The sequence below is a fragment of the Daphnia pulicaria genome, chromosome 1 (assembly GCF_021234035.1).
Source record: "Daphnia pulicaria isolate SC F1-1A chromosome 1, SC_F0-13Bv2, whole genome shotgun sequence".
NCBI classification, from domain to species: Eukaryota; Metazoa; Arthropoda; class Branchiopoda; order Diplostraca; family Daphniidae; genus Daphnia; species Daphnia pulicaria.
In genome coordinates, this window is record NC_060913.1 from 1,407,081 (window position 1) to 1,433,410 (window position 26,330).

The following is a 26,330-nucleotide window of genomic DNA, read 5'->3' on the forward strand; positions in this document are numbered from 1 at the left end:
TGGAGTCATGAGGCGAAGAAATTGAATTAAAACAACAGTATTCATTCACCATGCGCCCCTGGGTGGGATCGAACCACCAGCCTTCCGGTTAACAGCCGAACGCGCTAGCCAATTGCGCCACAGAGGCATGCTGATTGGTTAACGACACACTCGTCCAGTTCAACAGGCAAACCAAACATTACATTTTTTTAGTGTGGCCAACACTAATAAAATATTGCAGAAACATTGTGGGGCTTCCATAGTGTAGAGGTTATCACGTCGGCTTCACACGCTGAAGGTCCTCAGTTCGATCCTGAGTGGAAGCATCAGTATAACGTTAGGAAATAATAATCGTAAGAGAAAAAGAAATGGAATGGAATTAATAACTTGTAATGTATCTTATCTAGATGACAACTAGACTAGAACAAGTAGACATCTGGAAACTACACACAGACAACCAACCAATCATAGTAATAGTTATCTCACGGTTCCTGGAAAGGAAAAAATGTAGTCAATAAGACTTGGTTCATTACATTTGAATAGAGCGCAATGGCAAGCCTGGCTAGCTCAGTCGGTAGAGCATGAGACTCTTAATCTCAGGGTCGGGGGTTCGAGCCCCCCGTTGGGCGTCACATATTTGCAAATAATTGCAGATGAAAGTTAGAAGTTGGGAGACGATCGTTAGTATTTTGTAATCATTTCAGAATAATTCTGTAGCGGATTGTAGTTTCCATAGTGTAGTGGTTATCACGTCGGCCTAACACGCTGAAGGTCCTCAGTTCAATCCTGGGTGGAAACAGGACAATGTATTTGTAGAAAGACTATCAAAGAAGCACATTTTGTTTTTTTGAAAAAGCCAAGCATTCATGTTTCTTGTTAAAAATGAAATCTACAATATGACAATGTGAAGATATTCGCAATGCTGTATCCGGAGGAAGTCAACAGAAAGGGGGAAATCAATGATGACTGTGGTTGTTGAAAAAGGTGCTATAACCCCGAAGAGACTTCTTCTGTAGCCAAACGTCAATGACTGTTGTTTTAGGGAAATGAAAAATGACTTGCGCTGGATGGGGAAGAATTCCATAAACACCGGAGGGGAATCTATATAGATTACACCAGAACCTGGAACAGTAGCTCCGGACAGAGGAAGAACATCATGAGCGTGCACCCTACGCTGCAAATGTTGAGTAGATTTAACAGTCATCAGTTAAAGAAGCCATATCGCGAGTGTGCGCTCTTCATTGGACGCTTTAGTTGGTTAATGGAGTCATGAGGCGAAGAAATTGAATTAAAACAACAGTATTCATTCACCATGCGCCCCTGGGTGGGATCGAACCACCAGCCTTCCGGTTAACAGCCGAACGCGCTAGCCAATTGCGCCACAGAGGCATGCTGATTGGTTAACGACACACTCGTCCAGTTCAACAGGCAAACCAAACATTACATTTTTTTAGTGTGGCCAACACTAATAAAATATTGCAGAAACATTGTGGGGCTTCCATAGTGTAGAGGTTATCACGTCGGCTTCACACGCTGAAGGTCCTCAGTTCGATCCTGAGTGGAAGCATCAGTATAATGTTAGGAAATAATAATCGTAAGAGAAAAAGAAATGGAATGGAATTAATAACTTGTAATGTATCTTATCTAGATGACAACTAGACTAGAACAAGTAGACATCTGGAAACTACACACAGACAACCAACCAATCATAGTAATAGTTATCTCACGGTTCCTGGAAAGGAAAAAAAATGTAGTCAATAAGACTTGGTTCATTACATTGGAATAGAGCGCAATGGCAAGCCTGGCTAGCTCAGTCGGTAGAGCATGAGACTCTTAATCTCAGGGTCGGGGGTTCGAGCCCCCCGTTGGGCGTCACATATTTGCAAATAATTGCAGATGAAAGTTAGAAGTTGGGAGACGATCGTTAGTATTTTGTAATCATTTCAGAATAATTCTGTAGCGGATTGTAGTTTCCATAGTGTAGTGGTTATCACGTCGGCCTAACACGCTGAAGGTCCTCAGTTCAATCCTGGGTGGAAACAGGACAATGTATTTGTAGAAAGACTATCAAAGAAGCACATTTTGTTTTTTTGAAAAAGCCAAGCATTCATGTTTCTTGTTAAAAATGAAATCTACAATATGACAATGTGAAGATATTCGCAATGCTGTATCCGGAGGAAGTCAACAGAAAGGGGGAAATCAATGATGACTGTGGTTGTTGAAAAAGGTGCTATAACCCCGAAGAGACTTCTTCTGTAGCCAAACGTCAATGACTGTTGTTTTAGGGAAATGAAAAATGACTTGCGCTGGATGGGGAAGAATTCCATAAACACCGGAGGGGAATCTATATAGATTACACCAGAACCTGGAACAGTAGCTCCGGACAGAGGAAGAACATCATGAGCGTGCACCCTACGCTGCAAATGTTGAGTAGATTTAACAGTCATCAGTTAAAGAAGCCATATCGCGAGTGTGCGCTCTTCATTGGACGCTTTAGTTGGTTAATGGAGTCATGAGGCGAAGAAATTGAATTAAAACAACAGTATTCATTCACCATGCGCCCCTGGGTGGGATCGAACCACCAGCCTTCCGGTTAACAGCCGAACGCGCTAGCCAATTGCGCCACAGAGGCATGCTGATTGGTTAACGACACACTCGTCCAGTTCAACAGGCAAACCAAACATTACATTTTTTTAGTGTGGCCAACACTAATAAAATATTGCAGAAACATTGTGGGGCTTCCATAGTGTAGAGGTTATCACGTCGGCTTCACACGCTGAAGGTCCTCAGTTCGATCCTGAGTGGAAGCATCAGTATAACGTTAGGAAATTATAATCGTAAGAGAAAAAGAAATGGAATGGAATTAATAACTTGTAATGTATCTTATCTAGATGACAACTAGACTAGAACAAGTAGACATCTGGAAACTACACACAGACAACCAACCAATCATAGTAATAGTTATCTCACGGTTCCTGGAAAGGAAAAAATGTAGTCAATAAGACTTGGTTCATTACATTGGAATAGAGCGCAATGGTAAGCCTGGCTAGCTCAGTCGGTAGAGCATGAGACTCTTAATCTCAGGGTCGGGGGTTCGAGCCCCCCGTTGGGCGTCACATATTTGCAAATAATTGCAGATGAAAGTTAGAAGTTGGGAGACGATCGTTAGTATTTTGTAATCATTTCAGAATAATTCTGTAGCGGATAGTAGTTTCCATAGTGTAGTGGTTATCACGTCGGCTTAACACGCTTAAGGTCCTCAGTTCAATCCTGGGTGGAAACAGGAAAATGTATTTGTAGAAAGACTATCAAAGAAGCACATTTTGTTTTTTTGAAAAAGCCAAGCATTCATGTTTCTTGTTAAAAATGAAATCTACAATATGACAATGTGAAGATATTCGCAATGCTGTATCCGGAGGAAGTCAACAGAAAGGGGGAAATCAATGATGACTGTGGTTGTTGAAAAAGGTGCTATAACCCCGAAGAGACTTCTTCTGTAGCCAAACGTCAATGACTGTTGTTTTAGGGAAATGAAAAATGACTTGCGCTGGATGGGGAAGAATTCCATAAACACCGGAGGGGAATCTATATAGATTACACCAGAACCTGGAACAGTAGCTCCGGACAGAGGAAGAACATCATGAGCGTGCACCCTACGCTGCAAATGTTGAGTAGATTTAACAGTCATCAGTTAAAGAAGCCATATCGCGAGTGTGCGCTCTTCATTGGACGCTTTAGTTGGTTAATGGAGTCATGAGGCGAAGAAATTGAATTAAAACAACAGTATTCATTCACCATGCGCCCCTGGGTGGGATCGAACCACCAGCCTTCCGGTTAACAGCCGAACGCGCTAGCCAATTGCGCCACAGAGGCATGCTGATTGGTTAACGACACACTCGTCCAGTTCAACAGGCAAACCAAACATTACATTTTTTTAGTGTGGCCAACACTAATAAAATATTGCAGAAACATTGTGGGGCTTCCATAGTGTAGAGGTTATCACGTCGGCTTCACACGCTGAAGATCCTCAGTTCGATCCTGAGTGGAAGCATCAGTATAACGTTAGGAAATAATAATCGTAAGAGAAAAAGAAATGGAATGGAATTAATAACTTGTAATGTATCTTATCTAGATGACAACTAGACTAGAACAAGTAGACATCTGGAAACTACACACAGACAACCAACCAATCATAGTAATAGTTATCTCACGGTTCCTGGAAAGGAAAAAATGTAGTCAATAAGACTTGGTTCATTACATTGGAATAGAGCGTAATGGCAAGCCTGGCTAGCTCAGTCGGTAGAGCATGAGACTCTTAATCTCAGGGTCGGGGGTTCGAGCCCCCCGTTGGGCGTCACATATTTGCAGATAATTGCAGATGAAAGTTAGAAGTTGGGAGACGATCGTTAGTATTTTGTAATCATTTCAGAATAATTCTGTAGCGGATTGTAGTTTCCATAGTGTAGTGGTTATCACGTCGGCCTAACACGCTGAAGGTCCTCAGTTCAATCCTGGGTGGAAACAGGACAATGTATTTGTAGAAAGACTATCAAAGAAGCACATTTTGTTTTTTTGAAAAAGCCAAGCATTCATGTTTCTTGTTAAAAATGAAATCTACAATATGACAATGTGAAGATATTCGCAATGCTGTATCCGGAGGAAGTCAACAGAAAGGGGGAAATCAATGATGACTGTGGTTGTTGAAAAAGGTGCTATAACCCCGAAGAGACTTCTTCTGTAGCCAAACGTCAATGACTGTTGTTTTAGGGAAATGAAAAATGACTTGCGCTGGATGGGGAAGAATTCCATAAACACCGGAGGGGAATCTATATAGATTACACCAGAACCTGGAACAGTAGCTCCGGACAGAGGAAGAACATCATGAGCGTGCACCCTACGCTGCAAATGTTGAGTAGATTTAACAGTCATCAGTTAAAGAAGCCATATCGCGAGTGTGCGCTCTTCATTGGACGCTTTAGTTGGTTAATGGAGTCATGAGGCGAAGAAATTGAATTAAAACAACAGTATTCATTCACCATGCGCCCCTGGGTGGGATCGAACCACCAGCCTTCCGGTTAACAGCCGAACGCGCTAGCCAATTGCGCCACAGAGGCATGCTGATTGGTTAACGACACACTCGTCCAGTTCAACAGGCAAACCAAACATTACATTTTTTTAGTGTGGCCAACACTAATAAAATATTGCAGAAACATTGTGGGGCTTCCATAGTGTAGAGGTTATCACGTCGGCTTCACACGCTGAAGGTCCTCAGTTCGATCCTGAGTGGAAGCATCAGTATAATGTTAGGAAATAATAATCGTAAGAGAAAAAGAAATGGAATGGAATTAATAACTTGTAATGTATCTTATCTAGATGACAACTAGACTAGAACAAGTAGACATCTGGAAACTACACACAGACAACCAACCAATCATAGTAATAGTTATCTCACGGTTCCTGGAAAGGAAAAAAAATGTAGTCAATAAGACTTGGTTCATTACATTGGAATAGAGCGCAATGGCAAGCCTGGCTAGCTCAGTCGGTAGAGCATGAGACTCTTAATCTCAGGGTCGGGGGTTCGAGCCCCCCGTTGGGCGTCACATATTTGCAAATAATTGCAGATGAAAGTTAGAAGTTGGGAGACGATCGTTAGTATTTTGTAATCATTTCAGAATAATTCTGTAGCGGATTGTAGTTTCCATAGTGTAGTGGTTATCACGTCGGCCTAACACGCTGAAGGTCCTCAGTTCAATCCTGGGTGGAAACAGGACAATGTATTTGTAGAAAGACTATCAAAGAAGCACATTTTGTTTTTTTGAAAAAGCCAAGCATTCATGTTTCTTGTTAAAAATGAAATCTACAATATGACAATGTGAAGATATTCGCAATGCTGTATCCGGAGGAAGTCAACAGAAAGGGGGAAATCAATGATGACTGTGGTTGTTGAAAAAGGTGCTATAACCCCGAAGAGACTTCTTCTGTAGCCAAACGTCAATGACTGTTGTTTTAGGGAAATGAAAAATGACTTGCGCTGGATGGGGAAGAATTCCATAAACACCGGAGGGGAATCTATATAGATTACACCAGAACCTGGAACAGTAGCTCCGGACAGAGGAAGAACATCATGAGCGTGCACCCTACGCTGCAAATGTTGAGTAGATTTAACAGTCATCAGTTAAAGAAGCCATATCGCGAGTGTGCGCTCTTCATTGGACGCTTTAGTTGGTTAATGGAGTCATGAGGCGAAGAAATTGAATTAAAACAACAGTATTCATTCACCATGCGCCCCTGGGTGGGATCGAACCACCAGCCTTCCGGTTAACAGCTGAACGCGCTAGCCAATTGCGCCACAGAGGCATGCTGATTGGTTAACGACACACTCGTCCAGTTCAACAGGCAAACCAAACATTACATTTTTTTAGTGTGGCCAACACTAATAAAATATTGCAGAAACATTGTGGGGCTTCCATAGTGTAGAGGTTATCACGTCGGCTTCACACGCTGAAGGTCCTCAGTTCGATCCTGAGTGGAAGCATCAGTATAACGTTAGGAAATAATAATCGTAAGAGAAAAAGAAATGGAATGGAATTAATAACTTGTAATGTATCTTATCTAGATGACAACTAGACTAGAACAAGTAGACATCTGGAAACTACACACAGACAACCAACCAATCATAGTAATAGTTATCTCACGGTTCCTGGAAAGGAAAAAATGTAGTCAATAAGACTTGGTTCATTACATTGGAATAGAGCGCAATGGTAAGCCTGGCTAGCTCAGTCGGTAGAGCATGAGACTCTTAATCTCAGGGTCGGGGGTTCGAGCCCCCCGTTGGGCGTCACATATTTGCAAATAATTGCAGATGAAAGTTAGAAGTTGGGAGACGATCGTTAGTATTTTGTAATCATTTCAGAATAATTCTGTAGCGGATTGTAGTTTCCATAGTGTAGTGGTTATCACGTCGGCCTAACACGCTGAAGGTCCTCAGTTCAATCCTGGGTGGAAACAGGAAAATGTATTTGTAGAAAGACTATCAAAGAAGCACATTTTGTTTTTTTGAAAAAGCCAAGCATTCATGTTTCTTGTTAAAAATGAAATCTACAATATGACAATGTGAAGATATTCGCAATGCTGTATCCGGAGGAAGTCAACAGAAAGGGGGAAATCAATGATGACTGTGGTTGTTGAAAAAGGTGCTATAACCCCGAAGAGACTTCTTCTGTAGCCAAACGTCAATGACTGTTGTTTTAGGGAAATGAAAAATGACTTGCGCTGGATGGGGAAGAATTCCATAAACACCGGAGGGGAATCTATATAGATTACACCAGAACCTGGAACAGTATCTCCGGACAGAGGAAGAACATCATGAGCGTGCACCCTACGCTGCAAATGTTGAGTAGATTTAACAGTCATCAGTTAAAGAAGCCATATCGCGAGTGTGCGCTCTTCATTGGACGCTTTAGTTGGTTAATGGAGTCATGAGGCGAAGAAATTGAATTAAAACAACAGTATTCATTCACCATGCGCCCCTGGGTGGGATCGAACCACCAGCCTTCCGGTTAACAGCCGAACGCGCTAGCCAATTGCGCCACAGAGGCATGCTGATTGGTTAACGACACACTCGTCCAGTTCAACAGGCAAACCAAACATTACATTTTTTTAGTGTGGCCAACACTAATAAAATATTGCAGAAACATTGTGGGGCTTCCATAGTGTAGAGGTTATCACGTCGGCTTCACACGCTGAAGGTCCTCAGTTCGATCCTGAGTGGAAGCATCAGTATAACGTTAGGAAATAATAATCGTAAGAGAAAAAGAAATGGAATGGAATTAATAACTTGTAATGTATCTTATCTAGATGACAACTAGACTAGAACAAGTAGACATCTGGAAACTACACACAGACAACCAACCAATCATAGTAATAGTTATCTCACGGTTCCTGGAAAGGAAAAAATGTAGTCAATAAGACTTGCTTCATTACATTGGAATAGAGCGCAATGGTAAGCCTGGCTAGCTCAGTCGGTAGAGCATGAGACTCTTAATCTCAGGGTCGGGGGTTCGAGCCCCCCGTTGGGCGTCACATATTTGCAAATAATTGCAGATGAAAGTTAGAAGTTGGGAGACGATCGTTAGTATTTTGTAATCATTTCAGAATAATTCTGTAGCGGATTGTAGTTTCCATAGTGTAGTGGTTATCACGTCGGCCTAACACGCTGAAGGTCCTCAGTTCAATCCTGGGTGGAAACAGGAAAATGTATTTGTAGAAAGACTATCAAAGAAGCACATTTTGTTTTTTTGAAAAAGCCAAGCATTCATGTTTCTTGTTAAAAATGAAATCTACAATATGACAATGTGAAGATATTCGCAATGCTGTATCCGGAGGAAGTCAACAGAAAGGGGGAAATCAATGATGACTGTGGTTGTTGAAAAAGGTGCTATAACCCCGAAGAGACTTCTTCTGTAGCCAAACGTCAATGACTGTTGTTTTAGGGAAATGAAAAATGACTTGCGCTGGATGGGGAAGAATTCCATAAACACCGGAGGGGAATCTATATAGATTACACCAGAACCTGGAACAGTAGCTCCGGACAGAGGAAGAACATCATGAGCGTGCACCCTACGCTGCAAATGTTGAGTAGATTTAACAGTCATCAGTTAAAGAAGCCATATCGCGAGTGTGCGCTCTTCATTGGACGCTTTAGTTGGTTAATGGAGTCATGAGGCGAAGAAATTGAATTAAAACAACAGTATTCATTCACCATGCGCCCCTGGGTGGGATCGAACCACCAGCCTTCCGGTTAACAGCCGAACGCGCTAGCCAATTGCGCCACAGAGGCATGCTGATTGGTTAACGACACACTCGTCCAGTTCAACAGGCAAACCAAACATTACATTTTTTTAGTGTGGCCAACACTAATAAAATATTGCAGAAACATTGTGGGGCTTCCATAGTGTAGAGGTTATCACGTCGGCTTCACACGCTGAAGGTCCTCAGTTCGATCCTGAGTGGAAGCATCAGTATAACGTTAGGAAATAATAATCGTAAGAGAAAAAGAAATGGAATGGAATTAATAACTTGTAATGTATCTTATCTAGATGACAACTAGACTAGAACAAGTAGACATTTGGAAACTACACACAGACAACCAACCAATCATAGTAATAGTTATCTCACGGTTCCTGGAAAGGAAAAAATGTAGTCAATAAGACTTGGTTCATTACATTGGAATAGAGCGCAATGGCAAGCCTGGCTAGCTCAGTCGGTAGAGCATGAGACTCTTAATCTCAGGGTTGGGGGTTCGAGCCCCCAGTTGGGCGTCACATATTTGCAAATAATTGCAGATGAAAGTTAGAAGTTGGGAGACGATCGTTAGTATTTTGTAATTATTTCAGAATAATTCTGTAGCGGATTGTAGTTTCCATAGTGTAGTGGTTATCACGTCGGCCTAACACGCTGAAGGTCCTCAGTTTAATCCTGGGTGGAAACAGGACAATGTATTTGTAGAAAGACTATCAAAGAAGCACATTTTGTTTTTTTGAAAAAGCCAAGCATTCATGTTTCTTGTTAAAAATGAAATCTACAATATGACAATGTGAAGATATTCGCAATGCTGTATCCGGAGGAAGTCAACAGAAAGGGGGAAATCAATGATGACTGTGGTTGTTGAAAAAGGTGCTATAACCCCGAAGAGACTTCTTCTGTAGCCAAACGTCAATGACTGTTGTTTTAGGGAAATGAAAAATGACTTGCGCTGGATGGGGAAGAATTCCATAAACACCGGAGGGGAATCTATATAGATTACACCAGAACCTGGAACAGTAGCTCCGGACAGAGGAAGAACATCATGAGCGTGCACCCTACGCTGCAAATGTTGAGTAGATTTAACAGTCATCAGTTAAAGAAGCCATATCGCGAGTGTGCGCTCTTCATTGGACGCTTTAGTTGGTTAATGGAGTCATGAGGCGAAGAAATTGAATTAAAACAACAGTATTCATTCACCATGCGCCCCTGGGTGGGATCGAACCACCAGCCTTCCGGTTAACAGCCGAACGCGCTAGCCAATTGCGCCACAGAGGCATGCTGATTGGTTAACGACACACTCGTCCAGTTCAACAGGCAAACCAAACATTACATTTTTTTAGTGTGGCCAACACTAATAAAATATTGCAGAAACATTGTGGGGCTTCCATAGTGTAGAGGTTATCACGTCGGCTTCACACGCTGAAGGTCCTCAGTTCGATCCTGAGTGGAAGCATCAGTATAACGTTAGGAAATAATAATCGTAAGAGAAAAAGAAATGGAATGGAATTAATAACTTGTAATGTATCTTATCTAGACTAGATGACAACTAGACTAGAACAAGTAGACATTTGGAAACTACACACAGACAACCAACCAATCATAGTAATAGTTATCTCACGGTTCCTGGAAAGGAAAAAATGTAGTCAATAAGACTTGGTTCATTACATTGGAATAGAGCGCAATAGCAAGCCTGGCTAGCTCAGTCGGTAGAGCATGAGACTCTTAATCTCAGGGTCTGGGGTTCGAGCCCCCCGTTGGGCGTCACATATTTGCAAATAATTGCAGATGAAAGTTAGAAGTTGGGAGACGATCGTTAGTATTTTGTAATCATTTCAGAATAATTCTGTAGCGGATTGTAGTTTCCATAGTGTAGTGGTTATCACGTCGGCCTAACACGCTGAAGGTCCTAAGTTCAATCCTGGGTGGAAACAGGACAATGTATTTGTAGAAAGACTATCAAAGAAGCACATTTTGTTTTTTTGAAAAAGCCAAGCATTCATGTTTCTTGTTAAAAATGAAATCTACAATATGACAATGTGAAGATATTCGCAATGCTGTATCCGGAGGAAGTCAACAGAAAGGGGGAAATCAATGATGACTGTGGTTGTTGAAAAAGGTGCTATAACCCCGAAGAGACTTCTTCTGTAGCCAAACGTCAATGACTGTTGTTTTAGGGAAATGAAAAATGACTTGCGCTGGATGGGGAAGAATTCCATAAACACCGGAGGGGAATCTATATAGATTACACCAGAACCTGGAACAGTAGCTCCGGACAGAGGAAGAACATCATGAGCGTGCACCCTACGCTGCAAATGTTGAGTAGATTTAACAGTCATCAGTTAAAGAAGCCATATCGCGAGTGTGCGCTCTTCATTGGACGCTTTAGTTGGTTAATGGAGTCATGAGGCGAAGAAATTGAATTAAAACAACAGTATTCATTCACCATGCGCCCCTGGGTGGGATCGAACCACCAGCCTTCCGGTTTTTTTTTTTTTATATTTAAACGATTTATTGTCACAACTAAAATTTAAATTTCTTTACAGATACTTGGGGCATTTACGAGATTTGTGACATAAGTTACTTGCTGTGGCCAAGGAGAAACATTACAAACAGAAAAAGAAAACATTTCGAGACGGAAATGAAAGAGGACAAATGATTTTAGTAAAAAAAATGTGGAATTTAACAATACGACATCTGGGGGGGATCCAAGAAATAATAGTTGTAATGAGAGAACAATGTTGTATAAAGGTAAGAAGAAATCTGTTGAGAATTTTGAGAGGGAATATTTATGGTTTAGAAGGTGACATCTGGGGGGAATTTTTTGAATGAAGGAGGCTTGACCAGAGAGACTGTATTTCATTGATGGCTGGGGTGAGGTTTTGGCTGCGGGCGGTCCAGACGGTGATGATGTAGGATTGGATGAGGGCCAGTATTTTCTCTTTATTGGGGCCATTTCCAATGTCTCCATTTATTGTTGATTTGAGTGGTTTTTGACATCCAAGTTTCGTTAGTTGAATTCGAAGCCATAAACTGATGTGGACTTTCTCAGAACAGAGTAACATAAGATGGTTGTCAGTTTCTTGGTCGCCATTGCATAGAGGACATTGGTCATTTCTAGAAAGTCTGAGGCTTGTGAGGCGCATTTTGGTAGGGAGCTGATTATGGTTGAAATCCCAGACCAGTTCAGCGTTTCTTCCTTTCATTTTGGCCACCCAACGCCAGATGGAAGCCCAGTCGAGGTCTGGTTTCGCAACTTCGGTTCTCCCTGGTTGCCCAAGGTTAGCGATCAGGTGATTGTAGGTGGCGCGGTGATTGGATACGGTTGACGATGTGAAGATGCCAGCTTTAAGTAGATCGGTGATGGTTGAAAGTGCGGTGGTGAAGTATGGATGTGATGAATGGGTTGCATTAAATCTGGGCTGGGTGATTTGTTGAAGGAGATTCTTGAGGTGTGGACCCAACCAATAAACGGCTGCAGCTCTCTCAATAGCCTCGGGATGGATTAAAGATTTAAAGATTTGACGGGTGAAGAGGGATTGGAAGAATTGAAAAAGTAAGGTGACTCCAAGTCCACCTTGGAGTCGGGGGCGGATCAAAACATTTAGGGGTGGGTGCTCTCTTCTTTGTGCCCAAAGAAATTTGTTGCATTTTTGTTGGAGGAGAAGGGCTTAGGTTTTGTTGCAAGGGAGTACATGAGCTATATGAACAAGTTGTGATAAGACATGTTGTTTGATGAATAGGGCGCGACCATAAAAAGTGAAATGACGGTGTGTGTTTGTGATAAGAATATTTTGTATGATGTTGTACTGTCTTTGCCAATTGTCTCTTACTGTTGTTTTTATTTCAGAAGAAAAAGTAATTCCAAGAATTTTCAAATTGTCTACTTGAGTTATCCAATCATGTGGCCAAGTACGTTTAGGATAAGTTTGATTGAAATTGCTTCTACGTGGGATCGAACTCCTAACCTCAGGAATCCCAGCCGACGCCGCTACCGTCTGCGCTACTACGGCCTGTGGATATTGATTTAAGGTCCAAGTGCCTAGACCAAGTAATTTTGTCTTCCCCTTGTTAATACGTGCATTTGTCCAGGCACAAAATTCTAGAATAATCTCGCATGCACGACGTACATCTTTCATTGATGAGACAAAAACTACTAGATCATCTACATATGCACGAACTTTGATGCGTTTTCCGTAGTGTTCAATTCCGTCAATACCCCTAGACAAGCAAACTAAAAGCGGTTCAATATAGAGGGCAAACAGATGGACTGACAGAGGGCACCCCTGTCGCACGGATTGTGCATTGTCCACAGTACCGACTATGTCATTACCGTTCAATGGGCATAGTTCAGTTATACTGTACAGCGTTTTCAACCAATCAACAAAGAGGGGGGGATAGCCCATGGCTGTCATTACTTCCCACAGAACGTCTCGATTGACAAGGTCATATGCTTTCTCTAAATCGTACGCGATAATGGCGGCCGGTTTGAGAGAAGATACCTCTTTTGATTTACGACCTGTATTATCAATGACATCTCGGATTAAACACAAGCTGTCAAAGATATAGCGGCCGGGTACACCACCTTTTTGATGTGAGTCTAGAGAGTTTTGAAGAGATTTTCTCAGACGAAAAGCCAATACTGACGCGATTAACTTGTAATCGGTATTTAACAAAGAGATTGGTCGGTAATCGGTGATTTTACTCGGTGATGGGATTTTTGGGACTAATCTTATAGCTGCCCTTCCCTGCGACGGCTGGAGTTTTCTTTTTTCGAGGACGCAATTCATCATTTCCAGAAAATGAACACCAATAACATCCCAAAATTTTATATAAAACTCAAAAGGAATGCCATCTGTACCCGGGACCTTGTTCTTTTTAGTTGCCTTAAGGGCGATGTTAATTTCATCTACTGTGAACGGATCTACAAGAAAGTTGCCACTCTCCGGGATCGAACCTAGTACTCCTCGATTCAACGCTTGAGCGTTTAACGACTGAGCTACCACTGATACACCCGAATCGTTTTTAGTGGGTTTTGTACGGGTAAGTGCACCTCTAATCCCTTCTAGAAATTTTCCAGCTAATTGGGTATTGGGGGAGGGCTGGTTCTGAAAAATTCTACTAAAGTGTTCAATTATTTCTTGATTAATCTGCTCAGGTTGGGTAATTTTACAGTTATCATTAGTTTTGAGCTGAGTGATCAGAGACTTCTGGAAATTGCTCGTTGACTTGTTCATATGAAAGGTAGATGGCTCTTCTTCGGCTATACTTTGAACGCGTGAACGTATTGCAAATCCCCTCAATGCTTCTCGCTCCCAGGCTAGAAACTCACGTTTCAACTCCATGTAACGCGCATGATTGAAATTTACATTGTTCACGGTTTCTTTTAGTTGATGTTGGAGTAATTTCCTTTTGACTCTCTGATCACAGATTCTCTTTTTACAATAGTTAATTGATAATCGCCTGAGGCTAGGTTTGAAAATAATCTCCCACCAATGGTCTATGTTTTCAATACGGGATGGGTGTTGGGACATTTCTTCAATAAAGACATGCACCAAGTTTATATATTCTTCTTCCTCAAGAATTGATGAGTTAAGTTTCCATAAATTCCTTGACTTATTTCTCACTTCACTAGGAGGGGTGGTGCTGTTTATATACCCTACGATTGGTCTGTGATCCCCGAGTGGTAAGTCGTGCAAATGGATATCAGAAAATTTTACGTGATGGTGGCAATAAATTCGGTCCAATCTAGCCTGGCTAGCCGCACAATTGTACGTCCAACAAGGTTCATTTTTCCGAATTTCTCTCCAGACATCTGTTAATGAAAGGGCTTTTACTAAATCTCGGAGGGGTTCTAGTAATGCTAGTCTAATTTTAGGTGGTGTTGTCTTGCTACTTTTACGGTCATCGATCTCGTCAACGGCATTAAAATCTCCCAATATAATTGCTGGTGCCTTATACTGGGCAACATAAGCCGGAATAGTTTGCCGGAGGAAAGAATCTCTATAACTTTTATTTTGGTCACCAGATGGGGCGTAAATACACACGAAAGCAAGACAATTTACTTCCATGGCTATCAGCCTCCCCTCCGGTTCAAACAAAATGTTTTTGGCGCTCAGCCCGTGTCGTACTAGGATGGCTGTCCCATGTTGTCTAGGACCGAGATTTGTGTGCATCTGGTAATGTTTAGTAAATACGGTGCTAGAGTGAAATACTACTTCTTGCAAACATATAATATCAAGTTTATGATGTAAAAAGAAATTGAGTATTATTTGAAGTTTGTCAGGTGACGATATTCGGTTGATATTATATGTCGCGATGTTAGTCATGATTAATATTTAAATTTGGGTTTAGAGGGTTGGGTCTTGTTATCGTGGGCTTTTTTCCTTCTAACGGCCTCCATTGCTTTGAGAGTTTTATCTTCTATGGGGGTTGATGGAGTGCCGAGGGGGACGCCCAAGGACTCCTGAGTCTCACTCACATGACTAGCCTCCTGGCTATCAAGTGGGCGTTGTCCTGGCTGAATACTCCCACCAGAAAAAGAAATGTCTTCATCAGGATTTGAAATCGAAACCACCTCGGTTGCATCCATCTCTTCTACCTCCTCGTTATCCATCTGATCTATCGTGGATGGAATAGATGGTACTCCAGGTGCGTTTTGAGCGGGTGGAACATCGTTCCCCCCAGGAAGGGCGGGAAAAGAATTAATGTCCACACCCGGTATCGAAACTGGAACCTCTCGAGTCGGAGACCCGAGTTCAACCAACTGAGCTACACCAGATTCAATTTCCTCAGCTACCTCGCCCGAGCCAGAGGAAGAGGCAGTACGACTCCTCTTTTTTTATTGTTTTTGGTGGTCACGGAATTCTCTCGTATGTTTAATTTTCTTTTTCTTAACCGATTTGGACGCAACAGACGAACCTACACAGTTAGTGTCTTCAGCGTCAGAATCGGTGTCAGAAGAAGATTCAGTTCCATCGGGTTTCGAAATTGGATCTTCTGGAGCTCCATCAAGAACGACCACAGTCGACGTCGTTGGCCTCTGGGCTAACTCAGGGAATGAATCAGCGTCAACAGTTGGAGCAATTGGCATTTGCCCGCCACCAATCGGTTCTGTCTCCTGGGGCTTCCTAGCAGTTGTCCTAACTGGCCCACGATTTGTTAGTACACTACTATAGCTACGTGTTCCAATGGGGCCTTTTGAAATGGTGCTGGGAGTGGTTAAACTACGGGGTTGCTTGGGACAATTAGCTAAAACATGGGTGGGAGAATCACACATGCGGCATGTCTGCATTTGCCCTGCATAAGACACCATTATTGGTTCCTTGTAGCTTCCAAAGGTGATATAAGACGGGATGCTCTTGTGGATTTCCATATCCACATTGACAACTCCAGTCTTTATCCCGTTCCACCTTGGAAGCGACCTATCCTGGTACGTGTCCCAAAAAATCCGAGAAATCACTCCATACTCACGCAATCTCTTGTTGAGCAGGCTAAGGTCATCATCGAATTTGAAGTGTTGAATTCTAACGCGTACAAGGTTAACTGACCTATCTCTAACTCTAATTCGGACCTCTTTGCCACTAATAACAACAGACTCTTTAGCACTAAATTTATCCAAGAATTCAATGTGGTCTTTGACGGTCTTGAACCCAATTCGGAAAACACAAAAAGCTCGTCCTGGTAGGCGACAAACTGCATCAAAGATGCAATCAGATTCGTTACTACCCTGCTCGAAACATTCGTAGAATTCATGCCTGGTCACTTCAGTATTACCAAAAGAGATTTCGGCAGTACGTGGCCAGACGTCTGGGGATTCCGTTCCCATTTTACCCACAATAAAGGGGCAAGGAGACGGAAAAAGAAACAATACAAAAAAAATGGAACAAAAAGCAAAATGGCGCTTAACAAACAATAAGAGAAACACGAAAGACAAGCAACAATACAATAAAGAGAACAAAAAAAAAGAACAAATAGTTTTTTGACTCACAGCAAGATGTCACACTTGGGAGATCAGTTAGACACGTCTAGTCACAGCCGAACGCGCTAGCCAATTGCGCCACAGAGGCATGCTGATTGGTTAACGACACACTCGTCCAGTTCAACAGGCAAACCAAACATTACATTTTTTTAGTGTGGCCAACACTAATAAAATATTGCAGGTGGGGCTTCCATAGTGTAGAGGTTATCACGTCGGCTTCACACGCTGAAGGTCCTCAGTTCGATCCTGAGTGGAAGCATCAGTATAACGTTAGGAAATAATAATCGTAAGAGAAAAAGAAATGGAATGGAATTAATAACTTGTAATGTATCTTATCTAGATGACAACTAGACTAGAACAAGTAGACATCTGGAAACTACACACAGACAACCAACCAATCATAGTAATAGTTATCTCACGGTTCCTGGAAAGGAAAAAATGTAGTCAATAAGACTTGGTTCATTACATTGGAATAGAGCGCAATGGCAAGCCTGGCTAGCTCAGTCGGTAGAGCATGAGACTCTTAATCTCAGGGTCGGGGGTTCGAGCCCCCCGTTGGGCGTCACATATTTGCAAATAATTGCAGATGAAAGTTAGAAGTTGGGAGACGATCGTTAGTATTTTGTAATCATTTCAGAATAATTCTGTAGCGGATTGTAGTTTCCATAGTGTAGTGGTTATCACGTCGGCCTAACACGCTGAAGGTCCTCAGTTCAATCCTGGGTGGAAACAGGACAATGTATTTGTAGAAAGACTATCAAAGAAGCACATTTTGTTTTTTTGAAAAAGCCAAGCATTCATGTTTCTTGTTAAAAATGAAATCTACAATATGACAATGTGAAGATATTCGCAATGCTGTATCCGGAGGAAGTCAACAGAAAGGGGGAAATCAATGATGACTGTGGTTGTTGAAAAAGGTGCTATAACCCCGAAGAGACTTCTTCTGTAGCCAAACGTCAATGACTGTTGTTTTAGGGAAATGAAAAATGACTTGCGCTGGATGGGGAAGAATTCCATAAACACCGGAGGGGAATCTATATAGATTACACCAGAACCTGGAACAGTAGCTCCGGACAGAGGAAGAACATCATGAGCGTGCACCCTACGCTGCAAATGTTGAGTAGATTTAACAGTCATCAGTTAAAGAAGCCATATCGCGAGTGTGCGCTCTTCATTGGACGCTTTAGTTGGTTAATGGAGTCATGAGGCGAAGAAATTGAATTAAAACAACAGTATTCATTCACCATGCGCCCCTGGGTGGGATCGAACCACCAGCCTTCCGGTTAACAGCCGAACGCGCTAGCCAATTGCGCCACAGAGGCATGCTGATTGGTTAACGACACACTCGTCCAGTTCAACAGGCAAACCAAACATTACATTTTTTAAGTGTGGCCAACACTAATAAAATATTGCAGAAACATTGTGGGGCTTCCATAGTGTAGAGGTTATCACGTCGGCTTCACACGCTGAAGGTCCTCAGTTCGATCCTGAGTGGAAGCATCAGTATAACGTTAGGAAATAATAATCGTAAGAGAAAAAGAAATGGAATGGAATTAATAACTTGTAATGTATCTTATCTAGATGACAACTAGACTAGAACAAGTAGACATCTGGAAACTACACACAGACAACCAACCAATCATAGTAATAGTTATCTCACGGTTCCTGGAAAGGAAAAAATGTAGTCAATAAGACTTGGTTCATTACATTGGAATAGAGCGCAATGGCAAGCCTGGCTAGCTCAGTCGGTAGAGCATGAGACTCTTAATCTCAGGGTCGGGGGTTCGAGCCCCCCGTTGGGCGTCACATATTTGCAAATAATTGCAGATGAAAGTTAGAAGTTGGGAGACGATCGTTAGTATTTTGTAATCATTTCAGAATAATTCTGTAGCGGATTGTAGTTTCCATAGTGTAGTGGTTATCACGTCGGCCTAACACGCTGAAGGTCCTCAGTTCAATCCTGGGTGGAAACAGGACAATGTATTTGTAGAAAGACTATCAAAGAAGCACATTTTGTTTTTTTGAAAAAGCCAAGCATTCATGTTTCTTGTTAAAAATGAAATCTACAATATGACAATGTGAAGATATTCGCAATGCTGTATCCGGAGGAAGTCAACAGAAAGGGGGAAATCAATGATGACTGTGGTTGTTGAAAAAGGTGCTATAACCCCGAAGAGACTTCTTCTGTAGCCAAACGTCAATGACTGTTGTTTTAGGGAAATGAAAAATGACTTGCGCTGGATGGGGAAGAATTCCATAAACACCGGAGGGGAATCTATATAGATTACACCAGAATCTGGAACAGTAGCTCCGGACAGAGGAAGAACATCATGAGCGTGCACCCTACGCTGCAAATGTTGAGTAGATTTAACAGTCATCAGTTAAAGAAGCCATATCGCGAGTGTGCGCTCTTCATTGGACGCTTTAGTTGGTTAATGGAGTCATGAGGCGAAGAAATTGAATTAAAACAACAGTATTCATTCACCATGCGCCCCTGGGTGGGATCGAACCACCAGCCTTCCGGTTAACAGCCGAACGCGCTAGCCAATTGCGCCACAGAGGCATGCTGATTGGTTAACGACACACTCGTCCAGTTCAACAGGCAAACCAAACATTACATTTTTTTAGTGTGGCCAACACTAATAAAATATTGCAGAAACATTGTGGGGCTTCCATAGTGTAGAGGTTATCACGTCGGCTTCACACGCTGAAGGTCCTCAGTTCGATCCTGAGTGGAAGCATCAGTATAACGTTAGGAAATAATAATCGTAAGAGAAAAAGAAATGGAATGGAATTAATAACTTGTAATGTATCTTATCTAGATGACAACTAGACTAGAACAAGTAGACATCTGGAAACTACACACAGACAACCAATCATAGTAATAGTTATCTCACGGTTCCTGGAAAGGAAAAAATGTAGTCAATAAGACTTGGTTCATTACATTGGAATAGAGCGCAATGGCAAGCCTGGCTAGCTCAGTCGGTAGAGCATGAGACTCTTAATCTCAGGGTCGGGGGTTCGAGCCCCCCGTTGGGCGTCACATATTTGCAAATAATTGCAGATGAAAGTTAGAAGTTGGGAGACGATCGTTAGTATTTTGTAATCATTTCAGAATAATTCTGTAGCGGATTGTAGTTTCCATAGTGTAGTGGTTATCACGTCGGCCTAACACGCTGAAGGTCCTCAGTTCAATCCTGGGTGGAAACAGGACAATGTATTTGTAGAAAGACTATCAAAGAAGCACATTTTGTTTTTTTGAAAAAGCCAAGCATTCATGTTTCTTGTTAAAAATGAAATCTACAATATGACAATGTGAAGATATTCGCAATGCTGTATCCGGAGGAAGTCAACAGAAAGGGGGAAATCAATGATGACTGTGGTTGTTGAAAAAGGTGCTATAACCCCGAAGAGACTTCTTCTGTAGCCAAACGTCAATGACTGTTGTTTTAGGGAAATGAAAAATGACTTGCGCTGGATGGGGAAGAATTCCATAAACACCGGAGGGGAATCTATATAGATTACACCAGAACCTGGAACAGTAGCTCCGGACAGAGGAAGAACATCATGAGCGTGCACCCTACGCTGCAAATGTTGAGTAGATTTAACAGTCATCAGTTAAAGAAGCCATATCGCGAGTGTGCGCTCTTCATTGGACGCTTTAGTTGGTTAATGGAGTCATGAGGCGAAGAAATTGAATTAAAACAACAGTATTCATTCACCATGCGCCCCTGGGTGGGATCGAACCACCAGCCTTCCGGTTAACAGCCGAACGCGCTAGCCAATTGCGCCACAGAGGCATGCTGATTGGTTAACGACACACTCGTCCAGTTCAACAGGCAAACCAAACATTACATTTTTTTAGTGTGGCCAACACTAATAAAATATTGCAGAAACATTGTGGGGCTTCCATAGTGTAGAGGTTATCACGTCGGCTTCACACGCTGAAGGTCCTCAGTTCGATCCTGAGTGGAAGCATCAGTATAACGTTAGGAAATAATAATCGTAAGAGAAAAAGAAATGGAATGGAATTAATAACTTGTAATGTATCTTATCTAGATGACAACTAGACTAGAACAAGTAGACATCTGGAAACTACACACAGACAACCAACCAATCATAGTAATAGTTATCTCACGGTTCCTGGAAAGGAAAAAATGTAGTCAATAAGACTTGGTTCATTACATTGGAATAGAGCGCAATGGCAAGCCTGGCTAGCTCAGTCGGTAGAGCATGAGACTCTTAATCTCAGGGTCGGGGGTTCGAGCCCCCCGTTGGGCGTCACATATTTGCAAATAATTGCAGATGAAAGTTAGAAGTTGGGAGACGATCGTTAGTATTTTGTAATCATTTCAGAATAATTCTGTAGCGGATTGTAGTTTCCATAGTGTAGTGGTTATCACGTCGGCCTAACACGCTGAAGGTCCTCAGTTCAATCCTGGGTGGAAACAGGACAATGTATTTGTAGAAAGACTATCAAAGAAGCACATTTTGTTTTTTTGAAAAAGCCAAGCATTCATGTTTCTTGTTAAAAATGAAATCTACAATATGACAATGTGAAGATATTCGCAATGCTGTATCCGGAGGAAGTCAACAGAAAGGGGGAAATCAATGATGACTGTGGTTGTTGAAAAAGGTGCTATAACCCCGAAGAGACTTCTTCTGTAGCCAAACGTCAATGACTGTTGTTTTAGGGAAATGAAAAATGACTTGCGCTGGATGGGGAAGAATTCCATAAACACCGGAGGGGAATCTATATAGATTACACCAGAACCTGGAACAGTAGCTCCGGACAGAGGAAGAACATCATGAGCGTGCACCCTACGCTGCAAATGTTGAGTAGATTTAACAGTCATCAGTTAAAGAAGCCATATCGCGAGTGTGCGCTCTTCATTGGACGCTTTAGTTGGTTAATGGAGTCATGAGGCGAAGAAATTGAATTAAAACAACAGTATTCATTCACCATGCGCCCCTGGGTGGGATCGAACCACCAGCCTTCCGGTTAACAGCCGAACGCGCTAGCCAATTGCGCCACAGAGGCATGCTGATTGGTTAACGACACACTCGTCCAGTTCAACAGGCAAACCAAACATTACATTTTTTAAGTGTGGCCAACACTAATAAAATATTGCAGAAACATTGTGGGGCTTCCATAGTGTAGAGGTTATCACGTCGGCTTCACACGCTGAAGGTCCTCAGTTCGATCCTGAGTGGAAGCATCAGTATAACGTTAGGAAATAATAATCGTAAGAGAAAAAGAAATGGAATGGAATTAATAACTTGTAATGTATCTTATCTAGATGACAACTAGACTAGAACAAGTAGACATCTGGAAACTACACACAGACAACCAACCAATCATAGTAATAGTTATCTCACGGTTCCTGGAAAGGAAAAAATGTAGTCAATAAGACTTGGTTCATTACATTGGAATAGAGCGCAATGGCAAGCCTGGCTAGCTCAGTCGGTAGAGCATGAGACTCTTAATCTCAGGGTCGGGGGTTCGAGCCCCCCGTTGGGCGTCACATATTTGCAAATAATTGCAGATGAAAGTTAGAAGTTGGGAGACGATCGTTAGTATTTTGTAATCATTTCAGAATAATTCTGTAGCGGATTGTAGTTTCCATAGTGTAGTGGTTATCACGTCGGCCTAACACGCTGAAGGTCCTCAGTTCAATCCTGGGTGGAAACAGGACAATGTATTTGTAGAAAGACTATCAAAGAAGCACATTTTGTTTTTTTGAAAAAGCCAAGCATTCATGTTTCTTGTTAAAAATGAAATCTACAATATGACAATGTGAAGATATTCGCAATGCTGTATCCGGAGGAAGTCAACAGAAAGGGGGAAATCAATGATGACTGTGGTTGTTGAAAAAGGTGCTATAACCCCGAAGAGACTTCTTCTGTAGCCAAACGTCAATGACTGTTGTTTTAGGGAAATGAAAAATGACTTGCGCTGGATGGGGAAGAATTCCATAAACACCGGAGGGGAATCTATATAGATTACACCAGAACCTGGAACAGTAGCTCCGGACAGAGGAAGAACATCATGAGCGTGCACCCTACGCTGCAAATGTTGAGTAGATTTAACAGTCATCAGTTAAAGAAGCCATATCGCGAGTGTGCGCTCTTCATTGGACGCTTTAGTTGGTTAATGGAGTCATGAGGCGAAGAAATTGAATTAAAACAACAGTATTCATTCACCATGCGCCCCTGGGTGGGATCGAACCACCAGCCTTCCGGTTAACAGCCGAACGCGCTAGCCAATTGCGCCACAGAGGCATGCTGATTGGTTAACGACACACTCGTCCAGTTCAACAGGCAAACCAAACATTACATTTTTTTAGTGTGGCCAACACTAATAAAATATTGCAGAAACATTGTGGGGCTTCCATAGTGTAGAGGTTATCACGTCGGCTTCACACGCTGAAGGTCCTCAGTTCGATCCTGAGTGGAAGCATCAGTATAACGTTAGGAAATAATAATCGTAAGAGAAAAAGAAATGGAATGGAATTAATAACTTGTAATGTATCTTATCTAGATGACAACTAGACTAGAACAAGTAGACATCTGGAAACTACACACAGACAACCAACCAATCATAGTAATAGTTATCTCACGGTTCCTGGAAAGGAAAAAATGTAGTCAATAAGACTTGGTTCATTACATTGGAATAGAGCGCAATGGCAAGCCTGGCTAGCTCAGTCGGTAGAGCATGAGACTCTTAATCTCAGGGTCGGGGGTTCGAGCCCCCCGTTGGGCGTCACATATTTGCAAATAATTGCAGATGAAAGTTAGAAGTTGGGAGACGATCGTTAGTATTTTGTAATCATTTCAGAATAATTCTGTAGCGGATTGTAGTTTCCATAGTGTAGTGGTTATCACGTCGGCCTAACACGCTGAAGGTCCTCAGTTCAATCCTGGGTGGAAACAGGACAATGTATTTGTAGAAAGACTATCAAAGAAGCACATTTTGTTTTTTTGAAAAAGCCAAGCATTCATGTTTCTTGTTAAAAATGAAATCTACAATATGACAATGTGAAGATATTCGCAATGCTGTATCCGGAGGAAGTCAACAGAAAGGGGGAAATCAATGATGACTGTGGTTGTTGAAAAAGGTGCTATAACCCCGAAGAGACTTCTTCTGTAGCCAAACGTCAATGACTGTTGTTTTAGGGAAATGAAAAATGACTTGCGCTGGATGGGGAAGAATTCCATAAACACCGGAGGGGAATCTATATAGATTACACCAGAATCTGGAACAGTAGCTCCGGACAGAGGAAGAACATCATGAGCGTGCACCCTACGCTGCAAATGTTGAGTAGATTTAACAGTCATCAGTTAAAGAAGCCATATCGCGAGTGTGCGCTCTTCATTGGACGCTTTAGTTGGTTAATGGAGTCATGAGGCGAAGAAATTGAATTAAAACAACAGTATTCATTCACCATGCGCCCCTGGGTGGGATCGAACCACCAGCCTTCCGGTTAACAGCCGAACGCGCTAGCCAATTGCGCCACAGAGGCATGCTGATTGGTTAACGACACACTCGTCCAGTTCAACAGGCAAACCAAACATTACATTTTTTTAGTGTGGCCAACACTAATAAAATATTGCAGAAACATTGTGGGGCTTCCATAGTGTAGAGGTTATCACGTCGGCTTCACACGCTGAAGGTCCTCAGTTCGATCCTGAGTGGAAGCATCAGTATAACGTTAGGAAATAATAATCGTAAGAGAAAAAGAAATGGAATGGAATTAATAACTTGTAATGTATCTTATCTAGATGACAACTAGACTAGAACAAGTAGACATCTGGAAACTACACACAGACAACCAACCAATCATAGTAATAGTTATCTCACGGTTCCTGGAAAGGAAAAAATGTAGTCAATAAGACTTGGTTCATTACATTGGAATAGAGCGCAATGGCAAGCCTGGCTAGCTCAGTCGGTAGAGCATGAGACTCTTAATCTCAGGGTCGGGGGTTCGAGCCCCCCGTTGGGCGTCACATATTTGCAAATAATTGCAGATGAAAGTTAGAAGTTGGGAGACGATCGTTAGTATTTTGTAATCATTTCAGAATAATTCTGTAGCGGATTGTAGTTTCCATAGTGTAGTGGTTATCACGTCGGCCTAACACGCTGAAGGTCCTCAGTTCAATCCTGGGTGGAAACAGGACAATGTATTTGTAGAAAGACTATCAAAGAAGCACATTTTGTTTTTTTGAAAAAGCCAAGCATTCATGTTTCTTGTTAAAAATGAAATCTACAATATGACAATGTGAAGATATTCGCAATGCTGTATCCGGAGGAAGTCAACAGAAAGGGGGAAATCAATGATGACTGTGGTTGTTGAAAAAGGTGCTATAACCCCGAAGAGACTTCTTCTGTAGCCAAACGTCAATGACTGTTGTTTTAGGGAAATGAAAAATGACTTGCGCTGGATGGGGAAGAATTCCATAAACACCGGAGGGGAATCTATATAGATTACACCAGAACCTGGAACAGTAGCTCCGGACAGAGGAAGAACATCATGAGCGTGCACCCTACGCTGCAAATGTTGAGTAGATTTAACAGTCATCAGTTAAAGAAGCCATATCGCGAGTGTGCGCTCTTCATTGGACGCTTTAGTTGGTTAATGGAGTCATGAGGCGAAGAAATTGAATTAAAACAACAGTATTCATTCACCATGCGCCCCTGGGTGGGATCGAACCACCAGCCTTCCGGTTAACAGCCGAACGCGCTAGCCAATTGCGCCACAGAGGCATGCTGATTGGTTAACGACACACTCGTCCAGTTCAACAGGCAAACCAAACATTACATTTTTTTAGTGTGGCCAACACTAATAAAATATTGCAGAAACATTGTGGGGCTTCCATAGTGTAGAGGTTATCACGTCGGCTTCACACGCTGAAGGTCCTCAGTTCGATCCTGAGTGGAAGCATCAGTATAACGTTAGGAAATAATAATCGTAAGAGAAAAAGAAATGGAATGGAATTAATAACTTGTAATGTATCTTATCTAGATGACAACTAGACTAGAACAAGTAGACATCTGGAAACTACACACAGACAACCAACCAATCATAGTAATAGTTATCTCACGGTTCCTGGAAAGGAAAAAATGTAGTCAATAAGACTTGGTTCATTACATTGGAATAGAGCGCAATGGCAAGCCTGGCTAGCTCAGTCGGTAGAGCATGAGACTCTTAATCTCAGGGTCGGGGGTTCGAGCCCCCCGTTGGGCGTCACATATTTGCAAATAATTGCAGATGAAAGTTAGAAGTTGGGAGACGATCGTTAGTATTTTGTAATCATTTCAGAATAATTCTGTAGCGGATTGTAGTTTCCATAGTGTAGTGGTTATCACGTCGGCCTAACACGCTGAAGGTCCTCAGTTCAATCCTGGGTGGAAACAGGACAATGTATTTGTAGAAAGACTATCAAAGAAGCACATTTTGTTTTTTTGAAAAAGCCAAGCATTCATGTTTCTTGTTAAAAATGAAATCTACAATATGACAATGTGAAGATATTCGCAATGCTGTATCCGGAGGAAGTCAACAGAAAGGGG

General features: G+C 42.0%; 65 non-coding genes across 65 annotated transcripts; 49 read left to right on the top strand and 16 right to left on the bottom strand.

Moving 5' to 3' along the window:
* Positions 1-53: 53 nt before the first annotated feature.
* On the bottom strand, positions 54-127 carry Trnan-guu. Its single transcript has one exon. It is a non-coding gene; the product is annotated as a tRNA-Asn (tRNA).
* A 105-nt stretch (positions 128-232) lies between these two features.
* Positions 233-305, top strand: Trnav-cac. The gene has a single exon. It is a non-coding gene; the product is annotated as a tRNA-Val (tRNA).
* Positions 306-535: 230 nt separating this feature from the next.
* Positions 536-608, top strand: Trnak-cuu. Its single transcript has one exon. It is a non-coding gene; the product is annotated as a tRNA-Lys (tRNA).
* A 97-nt stretch (positions 609-705) lies between these two features.
* On the top strand, positions 706-778 carry Trnav-aac. Its single transcript has one exon. It is a non-coding gene; the product is annotated as a tRNA-Val (tRNA).
* A 516-nt stretch (positions 779-1,294) lies between these two features.
* Positions 1,295-1,368, bottom strand: Trnan-guu. The gene has a single exon. It is a non-coding gene; the product is annotated as a tRNA-Asn (tRNA).
* Positions 1,369-1,473: 105 nt separating this feature from the next.
* Positions 1,474-1,546, top strand: Trnav-cac. Its single transcript has one exon. It is a non-coding gene; the product is annotated as a tRNA-Val (tRNA).
* A 232-nt stretch (positions 1,547-1,778) lies between these two features.
* Positions 1,779-1,851, top strand: Trnak-cuu. Its single transcript has one exon. It is a non-coding gene; the product is annotated as a tRNA-Lys (tRNA).
* A 97-nt stretch (positions 1,852-1,948) lies between these two features.
* On the top strand, positions 1,949-2,021 carry Trnav-aac. The gene has a single exon. It is a non-coding gene; the product is annotated as a tRNA-Val (tRNA).
* A 516-nt stretch (positions 2,022-2,537) lies between these two features.
* Positions 2,538-2,611, bottom strand: Trnan-guu. The gene has a single exon. It is a non-coding gene; the product is annotated as a tRNA-Asn (tRNA).
* A 105-nt stretch (positions 2,612-2,716) lies between these two features.
* On the top strand, positions 2,717-2,789 carry Trnav-cac. Its single transcript has one exon. It is a non-coding gene; the product is annotated as a tRNA-Val (tRNA).
* A 230-nt stretch (positions 2,790-3,019) lies between these two features.
* On the top strand, positions 3,020-3,092 carry Trnak-cuu. Its single transcript has one exon. It is a non-coding gene; the product is annotated as a tRNA-Lys (tRNA).
* Positions 3,093-3,189: 97 nt separating this feature from the next.
* Trnav-aac lies at positions 3,190-3,262 on the top strand. The gene has a single exon. It is a non-coding gene; the product is annotated as a tRNA-Val (tRNA).
* A 516-nt stretch (positions 3,263-3,778) lies between these two features.
* Positions 3,779-3,852, bottom strand: Trnan-guu. The gene has a single exon. It is a non-coding gene; the product is annotated as a tRNA-Asn (tRNA).
* A 105-nt stretch (positions 3,853-3,957) lies between these two features.
* Positions 3,958-4,030, top strand: Trnav-cac. Its single transcript has one exon. It is a non-coding gene; the product is annotated as a tRNA-Val (tRNA).
* Positions 4,031-4,260: 230 nt separating this feature from the next.
* Positions 4,261-4,333, top strand: Trnak-cuu. Its single transcript has one exon. It is a non-coding gene; the product is annotated as a tRNA-Lys (tRNA).
* Positions 4,334-4,430: 97 nt separating this feature from the next.
* Positions 4,431-4,503, top strand: Trnav-aac. Its single transcript has one exon. It is a non-coding gene; the product is annotated as a tRNA-Val (tRNA).
* Positions 4,504-5,019: 516 nt separating this feature from the next.
* Positions 5,020-5,093, bottom strand: Trnan-guu. Its single transcript has one exon. It is a non-coding gene; the product is annotated as a tRNA-Asn (tRNA).
* Positions 5,094-5,198: 105 nt separating this feature from the next.
* Positions 5,199-5,271, top strand: Trnav-cac. Its single transcript has one exon. It is a non-coding gene; the product is annotated as a tRNA-Val (tRNA).
* Positions 5,272-5,503: 232 nt separating this feature from the next.
* On the top strand, positions 5,504-5,576 carry Trnak-cuu. The gene has a single exon. It is a non-coding gene; the product is annotated as a tRNA-Lys (tRNA).
* Positions 5,577-5,673: 97 nt separating this feature from the next.
* Positions 5,674-5,746, top strand: Trnav-aac. Its single transcript has one exon. It is a non-coding gene; the product is annotated as a tRNA-Val (tRNA).
* Positions 5,747-6,262: 516 nt separating this feature from the next.
* Trnan-guu lies at positions 6,263-6,336 on the bottom strand. The gene has a single exon. It is a non-coding gene; the product is annotated as a tRNA-Asn (tRNA).
* Positions 6,337-6,441: 105 nt separating this feature from the next.
* Trnav-cac lies at positions 6,442-6,514 on the top strand. Its single transcript has one exon. It is a non-coding gene; the product is annotated as a tRNA-Val (tRNA).
* A 230-nt stretch (positions 6,515-6,744) lies between these two features.
* Trnak-cuu lies at positions 6,745-6,817 on the top strand. The gene has a single exon. It is a non-coding gene; the product is annotated as a tRNA-Lys (tRNA).
* A 97-nt stretch (positions 6,818-6,914) lies between these two features.
* Trnav-aac lies at positions 6,915-6,987 on the top strand. Its single transcript has one exon. It is a non-coding gene; the product is annotated as a tRNA-Val (tRNA).
* A 516-nt stretch (positions 6,988-7,503) lies between these two features.
* Positions 7,504-7,577, bottom strand: Trnan-guu. The gene has a single exon. It is a non-coding gene; the product is annotated as a tRNA-Asn (tRNA).
* Positions 7,578-7,682: 105 nt separating this feature from the next.
* On the top strand, positions 7,683-7,755 carry Trnav-cac. The gene has a single exon. It is a non-coding gene; the product is annotated as a tRNA-Val (tRNA).
* Positions 7,756-7,985: 230 nt separating this feature from the next.
* On the top strand, positions 7,986-8,058 carry Trnak-cuu. Its single transcript has one exon. It is a non-coding gene; the product is annotated as a tRNA-Lys (tRNA).
* Positions 8,059-8,155: 97 nt separating this feature from the next.
* Trnav-aac lies at positions 8,156-8,228 on the top strand. The gene has a single exon. It is a non-coding gene; the product is annotated as a tRNA-Val (tRNA).
* Positions 8,229-8,744: 516 nt separating this feature from the next.
* Positions 8,745-8,818, bottom strand: Trnan-guu. The gene has a single exon. It is a non-coding gene; the product is annotated as a tRNA-Asn (tRNA).
* Positions 8,819-8,923: 105 nt separating this feature from the next.
* Trnav-cac lies at positions 8,924-8,996 on the top strand. Its single transcript has one exon. It is a non-coding gene; the product is annotated as a tRNA-Val (tRNA).
* Positions 8,997-9,396: 400 nt separating this feature from the next.
* Positions 9,397-9,469, top strand: Trnav-aac. The gene has a single exon. It is a non-coding gene; the product is annotated as a tRNA-Val (tRNA).
* A 516-nt stretch (positions 9,470-9,985) lies between these two features.
* Positions 9,986-10,059, bottom strand: Trnan-guu. The gene has a single exon. It is a non-coding gene; the product is annotated as a tRNA-Asn (tRNA).
* A 105-nt stretch (positions 10,060-10,164) lies between these two features.
* Positions 10,165-10,237, top strand: Trnav-cac. The gene has a single exon. It is a non-coding gene; the product is annotated as a tRNA-Val (tRNA).
* A 405-nt stretch (positions 10,238-10,642) lies between these two features.
* Positions 10,643-10,715, top strand: Trnav-aac. Its single transcript has one exon. It is a non-coding gene; the product is annotated as a tRNA-Val (tRNA).
* A 6,233-nt stretch (positions 10,716-16,948) lies between these two features.
* Trnav-cac lies at positions 16,949-17,021 on the top strand. The gene has a single exon. It is a non-coding gene; the product is annotated as a tRNA-Val (tRNA).
* Positions 17,022-17,251: 230 nt separating this feature from the next.
* Trnak-cuu lies at positions 17,252-17,324 on the top strand. Its single transcript has one exon. It is a non-coding gene; the product is annotated as a tRNA-Lys (tRNA).
* A 97-nt stretch (positions 17,325-17,421) lies between these two features.
* Positions 17,422-17,494, top strand: Trnav-aac. The gene has a single exon. It is a non-coding gene; the product is annotated as a tRNA-Val (tRNA).
* Positions 17,495-18,010: 516 nt separating this feature from the next.
* On the bottom strand, positions 18,011-18,084 carry Trnan-guu. The gene has a single exon. It is a non-coding gene; the product is annotated as a tRNA-Asn (tRNA).
* Positions 18,085-18,189: 105 nt separating this feature from the next.
* On the top strand, positions 18,190-18,262 carry Trnav-cac. Its single transcript has one exon. It is a non-coding gene; the product is annotated as a tRNA-Val (tRNA).
* Positions 18,263-18,492: 230 nt separating this feature from the next.
* Positions 18,493-18,565, top strand: Trnak-cuu. Its single transcript has one exon. It is a non-coding gene; the product is annotated as a tRNA-Lys (tRNA).
* A 97-nt stretch (positions 18,566-18,662) lies between these two features.
* Trnav-aac lies at positions 18,663-18,735 on the top strand. The gene has a single exon. It is a non-coding gene; the product is annotated as a tRNA-Val (tRNA).
* A 516-nt stretch (positions 18,736-19,251) lies between these two features.
* Trnan-guu lies at positions 19,252-19,325 on the bottom strand. The gene has a single exon. It is a non-coding gene; the product is annotated as a tRNA-Asn (tRNA).
* A 105-nt stretch (positions 19,326-19,430) lies between these two features.
* Positions 19,431-19,503, top strand: Trnav-cac. Its single transcript has one exon. It is a non-coding gene; the product is annotated as a tRNA-Val (tRNA).
* A 226-nt stretch (positions 19,504-19,729) lies between these two features.
* Trnak-cuu lies at positions 19,730-19,802 on the top strand. The gene has a single exon. It is a non-coding gene; the product is annotated as a tRNA-Lys (tRNA).
* A 97-nt stretch (positions 19,803-19,899) lies between these two features.
* On the top strand, positions 19,900-19,972 carry Trnav-aac. Its single transcript has one exon. It is a non-coding gene; the product is annotated as a tRNA-Val (tRNA).
* A 516-nt stretch (positions 19,973-20,488) lies between these two features.
* Trnan-guu lies at positions 20,489-20,562 on the bottom strand. Its single transcript has one exon. It is a non-coding gene; the product is annotated as a tRNA-Asn (tRNA).
* A 105-nt stretch (positions 20,563-20,667) lies between these two features.
* Trnav-cac lies at positions 20,668-20,740 on the top strand. Its single transcript has one exon. It is a non-coding gene; the product is annotated as a tRNA-Val (tRNA).
* Positions 20,741-20,970: 230 nt separating this feature from the next.
* On the top strand, positions 20,971-21,043 carry Trnak-cuu. The gene has a single exon. It is a non-coding gene; the product is annotated as a tRNA-Lys (tRNA).
* Positions 21,044-21,140: 97 nt separating this feature from the next.
* Trnav-aac lies at positions 21,141-21,213 on the top strand. Its single transcript has one exon. It is a non-coding gene; the product is annotated as a tRNA-Val (tRNA).
* A 516-nt stretch (positions 21,214-21,729) lies between these two features.
* Positions 21,730-21,803, bottom strand: Trnan-guu. The gene has a single exon. It is a non-coding gene; the product is annotated as a tRNA-Asn (tRNA).
* A 105-nt stretch (positions 21,804-21,908) lies between these two features.
* Positions 21,909-21,981, top strand: Trnav-cac. Its single transcript has one exon. It is a non-coding gene; the product is annotated as a tRNA-Val (tRNA).
* Positions 21,982-22,211: 230 nt separating this feature from the next.
* Trnak-cuu lies at positions 22,212-22,284 on the top strand. Its single transcript has one exon. It is a non-coding gene; the product is annotated as a tRNA-Lys (tRNA).
* Positions 22,285-22,381: 97 nt separating this feature from the next.
* Positions 22,382-22,454, top strand: Trnav-aac. Its single transcript has one exon. It is a non-coding gene; the product is annotated as a tRNA-Val (tRNA).
* Positions 22,455-22,970: 516 nt separating this feature from the next.
* Trnan-guu lies at positions 22,971-23,044 on the bottom strand. Its single transcript has one exon. It is a non-coding gene; the product is annotated as a tRNA-Asn (tRNA).
* Positions 23,045-23,149: 105 nt separating this feature from the next.
* On the top strand, positions 23,150-23,222 carry Trnav-cac. Its single transcript has one exon. It is a non-coding gene; the product is annotated as a tRNA-Val (tRNA).
* A 230-nt stretch (positions 23,223-23,452) lies between these two features.
* Positions 23,453-23,525, top strand: Trnak-cuu. The gene has a single exon. It is a non-coding gene; the product is annotated as a tRNA-Lys (tRNA).
* Positions 23,526-23,622: 97 nt separating this feature from the next.
* On the top strand, positions 23,623-23,695 carry Trnav-aac. Its single transcript has one exon. It is a non-coding gene; the product is annotated as a tRNA-Val (tRNA).
* Positions 23,696-24,211: 516 nt separating this feature from the next.
* On the bottom strand, positions 24,212-24,285 carry Trnan-guu. Its single transcript has one exon. It is a non-coding gene; the product is annotated as a tRNA-Asn (tRNA).
* Positions 24,286-24,390: 105 nt separating this feature from the next.
* On the top strand, positions 24,391-24,463 carry Trnav-cac. Its single transcript has one exon. It is a non-coding gene; the product is annotated as a tRNA-Val (tRNA).
* Positions 24,464-24,693: 230 nt separating this feature from the next.
* Positions 24,694-24,766, top strand: Trnak-cuu. The gene has a single exon. It is a non-coding gene; the product is annotated as a tRNA-Lys (tRNA).
* A 97-nt stretch (positions 24,767-24,863) lies between these two features.
* Positions 24,864-24,936, top strand: Trnav-aac. Its single transcript has one exon. It is a non-coding gene; the product is annotated as a tRNA-Val (tRNA).
* Positions 24,937-25,452: 516 nt separating this feature from the next.
* Trnan-guu lies at positions 25,453-25,526 on the bottom strand. Its single transcript has one exon. It is a non-coding gene; the product is annotated as a tRNA-Asn (tRNA).
* A 105-nt stretch (positions 25,527-25,631) lies between these two features.
* Trnav-cac lies at positions 25,632-25,704 on the top strand. The gene has a single exon. It is a non-coding gene; the product is annotated as a tRNA-Val (tRNA).
* A 230-nt stretch (positions 25,705-25,934) lies between these two features.
* Positions 25,935-26,007, top strand: Trnak-cuu. Its single transcript has one exon. It is a non-coding gene; the product is annotated as a tRNA-Lys (tRNA).
* A 97-nt stretch (positions 26,008-26,104) lies between these two features.
* Positions 26,105-26,177, top strand: Trnav-aac. The gene has a single exon. It is a non-coding gene; the product is annotated as a tRNA-Val (tRNA).
* The last annotated feature ends 153 nt before the right edge of the window (positions 26,178-26,330 follow it).